The following is a 12418-nucleotide window of genomic DNA, read 5'->3' as shown; positions in this document are numbered from 1 at the left end:
TGGACCCTTAGATCATTTGGAAGATCTATAATTGAAGTTCAAAAATCAGTCCTTTAACTTCAATTCATGTATGTCACGTGAAAATAATTGTCCTTACGCGTATTTCTCTGTCTTCCTTTTTTCAATTGGCAGTCTGATCCTATAACGCAAAAGCTATAAATTAAATGTCATAGTCCAATATTTATGAATTTGGGTCCCATGTAATGTTAGGTTGTTTGGGGTATTAAAACATGATTTTTCAACAAAATCTTCCTGTTGGTAGTAGTGGGATTAACTTAATCTTACGCACTCTAATGTTCCTGTACACCATGTGAACCTAACATTCTACACACCCAATACTTGTAAAGTGTATAAATCCGAGGGCCATACTCAACTGATTTTAACGAATTAGAGAGATGAAGATGAGCGGCATGCATGCAGTCATGGTGCCTTTCCCTGCGCAAGGGAGTATCAATCCTCTCATCAATTTGGCCCAGTTGCTCTCTACAAGAGAGATTCTCATCACTTTCGTAAACACTGAATGCAGTCACAAGTGCATGTCCAAGCAAGCTGATTTGGGTAATAATGAGGAACCCGCATTCAAATTTATCACCATTCCAGATGGGTTGCCGCCAGATCATGGCCGCCTAGCCAATCTCGCCGAGTACGTAATCGCTTTGGAGAAACTCGGCCCAGTGTTGGAACATCATTTGCGGTTCAACTTATCAGACGGGAAAACTCCTCCCGTCACCTGCATTACGTCAGAAAATTTCATGTCTTGCACACACCAAGTGGCCAAGAATCTGGGAGTGCCCCGAGTCATCTTCTCGACAATGTGCGCCGCGTCTTCAATTGCTCAGTTCTACACCGACCTCATCTCCCGCAGACATATTCCTGTCAAAGGTACAAAATCCTGACTGCCATTAAGTCTTCCTAATGTTTGTTTTCATTGCTAATTGAAAATGATTGTCATCATGATAAGTGATTGCAGTGGAGGAGTCGAAGAGGGCGGACAAAGTGATCACTTGTTTGCCAGGTAATCTTCCACCTCTGCTGCCGAGTGATCTATCTTCTTTCTATCGCGCTGCAGACACATCGGACACCATGTTCCAGTGGAGTCTGCGTGAGTCCCGATTTCAAAGCAAGGCAGACTATGTGCTGGTCAACACGTTTGATGAGCTCGAGCCCCCCGAGACAGTAAGCGCACTGTCCTGTAATGCCTGCCCTGCTTTGGCAATTGGCCCCGTGTTTCTTCCCAATTTTCTAGATGGAATAGATTTGAACAAGCAAGCGAGTCTTTTGGAGCAGGACGAGAGCTGTCTCAAATGGCTTGACGCTCAAAAGCCCAATACAGTGATATACGTTTCCTTAGGCAGCATCGCCGTCAAATCGAACGAACAACTGGAGGAATTGGCAATGGGGTTGGAAAACAGTCAGCACCCTTTTCTGTGGGTGTTGTGCAATGATATAGCGGGAGGTATGCCTGCCATTCTGCCCGAGGGTTTTGAAGAGAGAGTGAGAGATCGGGGACTGATTGTGAAATGGGCGCCTCAATTGAATGTTTTGTCCCACCCTTCCGTGAGAGGGTTTCTGAGCCACTGCGGGTGGAACTCTTGTCTGGAGAGCATGAGCATGGGAGTTCCAATGCTTGTGTGGCCGTATTTCGTTGACCAGTTTCTCGACTGCCGCTTCTGCAAAGATGTGTGGAAGATTGGCTTGGCCTTCGAGGGAGTGGAATTTGATGAAATATGGTTGTGAAAAGAGAGGAGATTGAAAAAGGGGTGAGAAGACTGATGGAAGGTTCAGAAGCGCAGGAGCCGAGCAAAAAGGGAATGGAGTTGAAGGATGCCGCGTTTAAAGCGGTAGGGGAGGGAGGTTCTTCCTTTCTCAATATCAACAGGTTTATTCATGAAATCACACAACTTTCCAAATGGGCTTCTCTGACAACCGGGTAGCCGCCAAAGTATTGTCTATGTATTCAATGAGATGGCACCAATGCATCGAGTAGTTTGTTGCATATTATGTATCAGATTATATATGCTTGCACTGCACTGTTAATTTAGCGGAAACATGTTATCAGATTCATGTGCGAAATAATAGTGTTTCAGATTCAGTTGTCAAATATGCTTTCTATGCTATTAATGTTCACCGAATAATTGTATGTCCTTTTCAGCACAACCGTATATTTGAGAGTGCTTGGAGCTTAGACGTCCAAGTTATTTGAAACCCTTCAGTCAGTTTACTTTCTGAGTACTTACGTTTCTCTCACGCCGGGATCTTATGGTTAATATGCCCCTTTTCATGTCTTTGATCTCTTGCCTACTTCCCTATCACTTTCTTTTTCCTGGTTTGGAAAGACTCAGTCGCTGCTAAAATTAAATAGCTTAACATGTCACTGCTGCAGAACACAAATTAAATAACTCTACTGTCAAAGTCGAAAGAATCAGGTATATAAGAGCATGAAGAACGTACAGAGCTATCCAGATAATTAGTAGTAGTCCGAATTCTTCAGAAAGGAAACTGTTTCTTCTCAGGGCTTCCAAATGGTACAACATTATTTAAATCTAAAAGATACATCACGTTCTATATTTTTTCTACTATAAGCAAAAAAATGAAAAATTAAATTTTATAGCATTTTAAATTAGTTAAGGTGGTCAAACACGGGAGTTTTTTAATTTCAAAAATACTAAAGTCAAAAATTAATTATTATTTATTTATTTCGAATAAAAGTACCCAAAAATATGTGTCAGAGCGAGGCACGAGTCTACTACTTATGGCTAGAATATTATTAAAAAAATTATCGTTTGATTTTGATTAAAGTGGTCAAACGTACGTCTACTTCATATTTTTGTTTTGAAATTTATGTAATATTGCATTAAAATTCGAAAGTTTGGCCAACCAATTTTTTATTTTTTTTGAGATAAGTCCTAGTAGTTTGAAAAATGATTCAATTTTCTAGAGATTCTTTTCCCTCGACTTTTTGATATAAAGTTAATAACAAGTAGAAAATTGCACATCAAGTTGACATAACCTTGATTTTTTGATTTTTTATTGCCACTTAAGGGCATAGTTTGGTTGACCATGATCCTGCACATACCTAAAAATTAAGGCCAAAAATAATGTTCTCTAATAATGGAAATGGTCTTATCTCGGCCAAAATGTCTTGTCATTCCTCTACTGTGCTTCTCTTTGACCAAGTTTTCCCTCATGGAACTCCTTGGAATACACAATTGACTTCCCTTGAACAATATAGCATCCTAAATGATGTAATCTATCCACCTAGTCCTACCTAGAGTAGCAGGTTCTTTACAAGCCTTCCAAGCTTCTACAAAGTCAAGATACTCAGGATACAAATTCTTGAGCTCATCAAACCCAACCACTTCAACCTACATTACTTTCAGCAACAACTATCTCCTACTTAATGCATCTATAACCCTATTAGACCTTCTATTTCTATGTTTTAATACAAACATATAGCTTTGCATGAACTCTACCAATTTCAAATGTTTTTGATTCAATTTACCTTGGCTATTTAGGTACTACAATGCCTAGTGATCAGTATACAGAAAAAATTCTTTTGGCAACAAATAATGCCTCCATTTCTTTAAGGCCTGAGCTATTGCATATAACTCCTGACTATAAACATAATACTTCTTCTTTGCATCATTCATTTTTTTACTAAAATAGGCAATAGTCTTACCTTCTTAGTTCAACACAGCCCCAATAGCACTACCACTGGCATTGCAATTCACCTGGAACACTTTGTTGAAATTAGGAAATGCCAACACAAGTTTCTCTGTGACCTTCTTCTTCAAAAATTCAAAACTCCTTGTAGCTCCTATAGTCCACTTGAACTCTTTTCTATCCCCTTAATACCTCTGTACTATCACATCCACCCACTACCTCTCATATAATTTTACAAACTTGGAATCTTGAACCTAGGCCACATTCCACCTCTGGGTAGATTTAGTGATGGAATGATGGCATCACCTATATTGCAAGGTTTTTAACATTTATCGCAGATAATTGACCACTTACCGCAAGAGATCCTATGAGGCCACTACATAAAATCTTTGTATGGCCACTGAAGCTCTAGCTATGAATCAGTTTGAAACAGATCTCTAGGTTTAGCTTGCAAACCTTTGCCACTAGAAGTAGGTTGTAGACAATTATACTGCCTGTGGAGCTCAGCTCAAAGCCTGCCTACATTAGTTAGAGGTTGGAGATCAAGCTTCCAAGGAATTTTTTAATGCGTTGAGGGCTCACCATTTTGTGTTGGTGATCAAATGCATTTAGGAAGGTCAACATTCCTTCTATGAGCTTCTTGACATTCTCCAAGTTTTCATTTGCCACTATGAAAAAAGTTTCGCAGCACAGGGCCCTTTGAAAGCCTAGAATCAAGCCTTGTAGGCTTGTTTGAATGTCACTCCTAAAAGACTCACTCTAGAGCAATATGTGTTCTATGAGTAGAAGCTCACTTTAGTGGACCTCAAGGAAGCTATTTTCTCCATGGCAGACAATAAGGCCCTTGGTTGTGATTCTTTTCCTTGTGAATTTTACAAAGCCTTTTGGGAAGAGATTGGACTAGACTTGTATAAGGTTTACCATGAATCCTACAATTCTTGTTCTTTAGGAAATATTATTAGTAAGGGGAATATCAAATTGATACCTAAGGTGGGTGACACTGAAGATATATGCAATTGGAGGCCCATCACCAAGTGTTGAATGCCTCTTACAAGATCATTGCCAAGGCTCTCTCTCTTAAAATCTGACATCTTCTTCCTTAGATTATTTGCATTGAACAAATGGTTTTATCAAATCTTGTTATATCTTGTACAATATAATTGTTGTGTAGGAAGAGATAGAATAGGCTCGACACTCCAAGAAAAAGGCCATCTTTCTCAAGATTGATTTTGCCAAAGCTTATGACCGGATAGAGTGGCCTTTCATTCTTGCAATGTTTTGGACGGTTGGGTATGGCCCTACTTTTTTGTAGTCAGTCTAGATTCGTTTTAGGGATGCCTCTGCTTGCATCTCCATCAATAGCCACCAGTCTCAAGCCTTTGGGCTTTATCATTCAATTTGACAAGGTTGTTTATTGGCACCCTCTCTATATGTGTTGGATGTTGAAGGCTTTAAGTACTTGCTCGCAAATGCCATCTCACAAGGGAGGGTCCATGGTATTTCCCTTCTAGACTCCCTTGATTAGCTTGTGAATGGCCATTTTGCAGATGACTCCTTCCTCGCTCTCATTAAGGATAAGGATAATGTTGCCTCCACTTTGCAATGTCTTGACACCTTCTATCTTGCTTCAGGGTTTGCTATTTAGTGGCACAAAACCCAATACTACAGGTAGTCTTCCCTTGCCCTGTGTGCTTGGCTTAGGAAATATCAATGGAAACAAGTCCAGCATGGTGAAGCTTTTCATTTTCCAGGCATCCATTTTGCCTTCCAAGCTTTTGCCATTGAGCTCTGGAATGCAGTTCTTGTACGAATAGAGAAGAAGTTGGAATATTGGATCACCAAACCTCTCTCCCTTGCAAGAAAATTCTAGATTTGTTCCAAAGTGTTGGCCACCACACATGTGTCTACTCCTCTTATTGGGCTCCTTCAAAGGCCTCTTATCTCAAACTTGAGCACCTATTATGCGACATCCTCTAGGCTTTAGATACTTCTCACTAGGGCTTTCATAGAGTTGCCTGGCATTTCTGTTGTCTTCCCAGAGAGTCTGGTGGCCTAGGCTTGCTATCTACCTAGAAGCAAGGTACTACTCTTTGTGCCAAATAGGTTACCTAAGCTCTTTCTGACAATGAAGCTTGGAAGATTTTGTTGTAACATTGCATTTCTTCAGGTTTTCTGGTTCACCAACTAGCCTAGGAGGGGATTGGTTTTTAGACCCTTCTTGGGACCACTAAACCTATCTAGATTTAGGGAACTTTTGTTGCCAAGAGTATTTGGAAAGCTTGGGTAGCAGTTAAGCCCTGGCTTCACTAGGTTGGTGATGGGTTTAGAGATGGGCTCTCCATGAATCAACACAATCTCTAGTGGTTGCCATTATTTTCTATCCAAGGTGTTCCCCTAGCTAAAGTGCATGGGGCTAGTGCTCTACATTTTTTAAACATGGCATAAGAACCCCTAAAGATATTTTCTCCACAGTTACCATGAGCTTATAGTCATAGGAGGACATGAAAGTGCAATTCTAACTCACTTGTCCAGATTGCTAGACTTTTGATCTTTTAGTTTCTGTGGTGCCTACACATTTGTTACATAAAGTTGGCATTTAGTCCTCTCACCCTTGGTGGAAATACTAGAAGTGGTATCTAGACACCTTGGTAACTAGCTACAGGCCTAGGTTGGGCTATTGATGGCTGGTTAATCACCCACCCATGGTTGAAGTTCTCAACCAATGATGGCATTTGCAATCTTCTCACCATACTTGGAGTCATAGGTTCTTTACTGTGTGGCAAACTGAAATGTCCCTTTCTGATTTTACATGATATTTCCAACCTCTAATCAGATTTTCAAGATAAAGCAACTAATATCACAAAGATCCACCAAATTTCTCAAGAAACCCCAAATTGGGTATGCCAGAAATTGTGCCAAAAGCTTCATAGCTTCACCAAATTTTAATAAATCTGAAAGTGGACATTTTTACAGAAATTTCAGCAGCATAAAAGCCTACAAAATGACATTTCCAGATTCATATAGCCTTTACACAACAGTTCTCAAATGTAGGACAAAAACTATGCTCATCGGGCTCGCGAAATTAACACAAAAATGCTCGGAAACACCACAAAAAAACTAATAATCTATCTCAGAAATTTAATCATGTCCCAATACATATATTCAGCTCTATTTTAACACCTTAAAGTCTAAAATACAGCAGCAACCCAAACTGATATGAAATACTCAACTGAAAACACCAAACTCATACAAAAAACACACCCGAAAACCCATAAATCTGCACTGTTCAGCACAAAGGAAAACTCTGTATGAGCATGCACATGGAATGGCTTCAAAATCCCATCCTTAACCTTCCTAGAAACCTACAAACTCCCGTTCTTGGGTCTCCCTGGAAACCTGCAAACTCCCGTTCTTGGGTCTCCTTCTCCACAGGTTTGGCAGCCTCTGAAGAATAACAAAGAATGAGTAAAAATCAAGTTCAGGAATCCCTCCAAAATGCCTCCAAACCCCTTAAAAGAGGGCATAACCGTAACTCACATCCAAGAGAGGTTAATGAAACATATTTTAATAATAATTTTCATTTATTAGTCCAACAGTTTCCAAAGATTAACCCCCTTTTTCCGAAACTTCACTTTCTTGGGCCTGCCTGCCTTAGCAAAGATTATTATTTTTTAATTATTTGGAAAGGGGACATGACAAGTCCTCCCCTCTGAAACATTGCTTGTCCTCAAGCAATGGTTGAACAATAAACCAATCAATCCACCTGGATCCCAAATGTAGTCATGAACTATACTACTGCCAAATAACATAGGCTCCTGCAATATCCTCTGCAATATGACCAAGAGGAATCCATAATCAAACTGACAATTACAGCTCAACCAAACTCCAAAATCACCACTACCACAATCAGAAACCCACGAGACACAAACTCTTAGAACATTAGAACCCAAGTAAAGTGGACAAATCAAACTGCCAACACAATAAATACCATCAACGCATCCCACTGGCCTATACAGAATGTACAATCCAACTCTGCAATAATGGTGAATGCTCTCATATGAAACTATACCAAGTATGGAGAATCCACACACTGCACAACTCTTGCAGTCAACACAACTCTGTAGATCATTGGCCACTGTCTCATAACCATAACTCCCATGCACCCCTGATGGTGAAAAGCCATCACAAGATAAACAACAAGAAATGGAACCCAAACCAAATTTTCCTGCCATCAACTCCTCAACACAAGGATCAATTGCTAACTGATGTACATACCCTGCTGAAGCATCACTCCAAAACTCCTGCTCTAAGTCATGTATTATCAAGCTATCAACTGCAGGACCTATCGCCATGTTGTGCCCATCACAACTCTCATCCCGAGGCATCAAACTATTCCATAACTGATGATAAGCACTATGAACCAAAGTACGTCTCTGTATCATAATCTCATCAACATGGTCATCAAAGGTAAATTGATGAGCGTACCTCACAGTGTAATGCTGATAGAATGTGCCAATCTCAGTCAGTGGCTCAGACTGTAATCTAGATGAAACTAACTACAATTGATCATTAACCATGTTGGAACTGACTACTACCTCTGAAGATATCACCAAGGGAGTAGTATTACTAGCAGGAACCATGCCAACTGTCGACTCACCAACATCACACATGCTCTTTGATACATCTCTATTCTTTGTGCCATCAGTACTAGAGGCCACCACCATGTCAGGCATAAAACAATCTGCTACAAAACCCAACTCAACTGAACCTGACTCTAGTGGGAATGAACCTGATATGCCAATGTTAGTATCAAGGATGGATGCATCTCCATCTCCACTGTCTCTGACAATCTCGGCCATGGACATCCTCAAATCACCAAACACCACATCTTGTGACTGTATAGAATCAGGTAAAGACTGTAGCCTCTCTAACTCCATGGTCACCTTAGCCAAATGAAACTGTGACTCCTTGAAAGCCAACTATGTACTCTCAAGAATCTCAGAAGTCACCTCAAGCTGCTTAGTAAGCTCACTCACTATTAAATATATAAATATGCATGTCCTTTTTTAGAATCTAAATTATGATTTTTCATGTTTTATGTTAACATTCTATCTAATAATATTAAAATATTAATTTAATGACTCAATTATTTTCTATACTATGCCTTATAATAGATTATAAGATATTATAATGGAGGAGGGAAACACAAGAGGTAAGGTTGTAATAAAAGATAGGCATATTGCTTGGAAGTGTTAGAGTAAATAATTAATATTTAATTATTTATTCTATTACTTAAGTTTACTTAGGTCATGCATTTATTTAATATTTCGTATTTAATGCATGTTCTGACAACACGGGAGTTTGTTCCCTTCTAGTTGTCACACTTATCTTCTAGCTTGTTCTACAAGCTTCCATGAGCTCTTTATATTCGAGCTCTCCTCATTGTATTTTCATAACATCGGAAGCCATTTTCTTATTGTAAATACATTTCTTATTGTGTTTGCATTTTTGGCTCTCATGTCCGTTTAGGGTTTTTGCCCGTGCTCCATGCTCTTCCCTTCTTTGGCTTCTCTTTGACAGGTTCGCATGCAGGTGATCTTGGCATCTTCGGAGTTGGCTTTCCTCAACTCCAACATGGTATCAGAGCCTTCCTACTGCTGCTTCGTTGAAGAAATTTTGAAGCCGTGATTTGAAGTCACAAACCCTAGTTTGTTTGTGCATTTTTTCTTCAAATCAGGGGATCAGCAAATTTTCGGAGCACTTTCAGCCCAAACAGACATCACCATTGGATCCGGAAGGCCGTTTGCAGTCAGGATTCATATAAAACTTGTCGTTTTTGGAGACAGGGCAATTTTGGCGAATTTTTGAGGCCTCCAGGGTCGCTGCCGTACGGATCGTACGGACGCAGGGCATAAATTTTTTTTTTTAAAAAAACGGTTAACGGGCGCACCGCCGCCGCGCCACCGCGGGGCCGCCAGCACGCCACCCGCGCGTCGCCCGCAGCGGCCGCAGCAGGCAGCGCCGCCCGCGAACCACCGCGGCCCGGCAGCCTCCTGGCCGTCGCCCGCCACCGGCAGCGCCTCTCCAGCCCGCCGCCCGTCTGCCACCCCTGCGGCCATCTCCGCCGGTTCCGCCGCCCGCCAGCTCTACTGCACAGTCAGCGGCAGATATCCAGTCCGCGCGTGACACGTGGCAGGCGTGCCACGTGGCACATTGCCACGTGGCCCCTGCCACGTCATCGTCCGTACTGCCACGTGGCAATGCCATGTGGCACTTCTTTTTTGCGGCGACGGCCTCCAAGCCGTCAAATTTAATCGCGTGAATTGCTGACGTCAGCGCTGCATCAGCCCTTGCATGCACCTCTCCTGCTTCACTTTTGGACCTACTTGTGGTTTTTTGGCCATAACTCTTGCATACGGAGGTATTTTTCCGATCCGAAAGAAGCGCCGGAAAGCTGGTTCCGAGATGGAGATTTTGGTGCAGGTATTTTTAGGTTTTGATGCCTTTTTTATTGCCTGTTTTTTCAGTTAAAGTCCGAAGTCCTGTTTTTGACTCCGGCATGCATATCTTTTGCGTCCCATGTCTGTTTTTGGAAAACTTTATATTTCTGGAAAGCTGATTCTGTGTACTTTTCAGAACTGTCATCTTTTTTCCTCACTTTTGGCCTCTTCTCTTTCTATCATAGTTTTGGCATTTTTGCTCTATGGTTGATATTTTGAGTGTTTTAGGTCCGAGGATCGTTTTCCTGGCATGGTTTGCTTTCTTTTCGGCTGTACTTTCTTTTGGTTCAGCTCTTTTTTAGTTCTGATCATTGTAGCTATCTTTTTGAAGCATTTTTCATTTTCGCACTGAGATAACTATCACTTTTTCATTCTGGGAGTCATGAACGTTGTTTTGAGTCAGGTGTACTTGCACTATTTTCATAAAGCACCATGGGGGGGATTATTTGTTTGCTGTTTTAGGCATTCTCCCTTTGTCAAGTGAGTGTCCCTTCCACGACATTAGCCCATGCAGAGTCAATTAGACCGTTTCTTTATCGGTGTCTGTACTTCTTTTCCTCTCTCCTCGTTCTTGGTTCATTTGCAGAAGATTTTGGCTCACCTTCTCAGTTGCCTGTCATCACACCCCGTCTGCATTAAGGGGGGATTATGCTGTGTTCTAATGCATCCGTGGTTCGATGGTTCGATAGTATGAACTATGTATTCAGTGGTTGATCCTACATACAAGGCGATTGCAGTGGCTGGCTACCTATGCATTTCGGTGAGATGGATCATCTACCATATAGACATGCTCGGCTCGTGCCTTCTTCTTCCATGGAGGTTTCTTCAGATCAGCAGTTTGACAAATTTGCGGCTCTTCATGCTTCAGTGATGCTGCTTCTTCATGATCACTCTTTGTTCCTGTTTTAGGGGACATTTTCCCTAGTTGGAGACTTCTTCAGCTCTTCACTAGGTTCTTACCTCTTTTTAGGGGAGGGTTTTTCCCATGTGGTTTTCTCTCTTTCCCCGTTTACAGAGGTTTCATCTTCTTGCATTGTACTTGGGTACCTAAAATGGCCTCGTTGCCGGGACCCATTATGAATTTCATCTTAGCTTTGTGAGCTTAAGGCATTTCCCTAAGTTGCACTTAAGGGGGGGTGTTAGAATAAATAATTAAATGCAACACCCCCCCTTACTCTAACACCCCCTTAATTGTTAGACTATTAATTATTTACTCTAACACCCCCCCTTAAGTGCAACTTAGGGAAATGCCTTAAGCTCACAAAGCTAAGATGAAATGCATAATGGGTCCCGGCAACGAGGCCATTTTAGGTACCCAAGTACAATGCAAGAAGATGAAAGCTCTGTAAACGGGGAAAGAGAGAAAACCACATGGGAAAAACCCTCCCCTAAAAAGAGGTAAGAACCTAGTGAAGAGCTGAAGAAGTCTCCAACTAGGGAAAATGTCCCCTAAAACAGGAACAAAGAGTGATCATGAAGAAGCAGCATCACTGAAGCATGAAGAGCCGCAAATTTGTCAAACTGCTGATCTGAAGAAACCTCCATGGAAGAAGAAGGCACGAGCCGAGCATGTCTATATGGTAGATGATCCATCTCACCGAAATGCATAGGTAGCCAGCCACTGCAATCGCCTTGTATGTAGGATCAACCACTGAATACATAGTTCATACTATCGAACCATCGAACCACAGATGCATTAGAACACAGCATAATCCCCCCTTAATGCAGACGGGGTGTGATGACAGGCAACTGAGAAGGTGAGCCAAAATCTTCTGCAAACGAACCAAGAACGAGGAGAGAGGAAAAGAAGTACAGACACCGATAAAGACACGGTCTAACTGACTCTGCATGGGCTAATGTCGTGGAAGGGACACTCACTTGACAAAGGGAGAATGCCTAAAACGACATTAGCCCATGCAGAGTCAGTTAGACCGTGTCTTTATCGGTGTCTGTACTTCTTTTCCTCTCTCCTCGTTCTTGGTTCGTTTGCAGAAGATTTTGGCTCACCTTCTCAGTTGCCTGTCATCACACCCCGTCTGCATTAAGGGGGGATTATGTTGTGTTCTAATGCATCCGTGGTTCGATGGTTCGATAGTATGAACTATGTATTCAGTGGTTGATCCTACATACAAGGCGATTGCAGTGGCTGGCTACCTATGCATTTCGGTGAGATAGATCATCTACCATATAGACATGCTCGGCTCGTGCCTTCTTCTTCCATGGAGGTTTCTTCAGATCAGCAGTTTGACAAATTT

At 41.6% G+C, this 12418-nt stretch overlaps 1 pseudogene; it reads left to right on the top strand.

Moving 5' to 3' along the window:
- The first annotated feature begins 395 nt into the window (after window positions 1–395).
- LOC149580318 (UDP-glycosyltransferase 85A8 pseudogene) lies at window positions 396–1934 on the top strand (annotated as a pseudogene).
- Window positions 1935–12418: the final 10484 nt, after the last annotated feature.

Source organism: Cupressus sempervirens, chromosome 1 (assembly GCF_028749045.1).
Source record: "Cupressus sempervirens isolate cs-2001-9-10 chromosome 1, ASM2874904v1, whole genome shotgun sequence".
Classification (NCBI taxonomy): domain Eukaryota; kingdom Viridiplantae; phylum Streptophyta; class Pinopsida; order Cupressales; family Cupressaceae; genus Cupressus; species Cupressus sempervirens.
The sequence above is the reverse complement of the archived record's forward strand: the minus strand, read 5'-3'. Positions and strand labels throughout refer to the sequence as shown.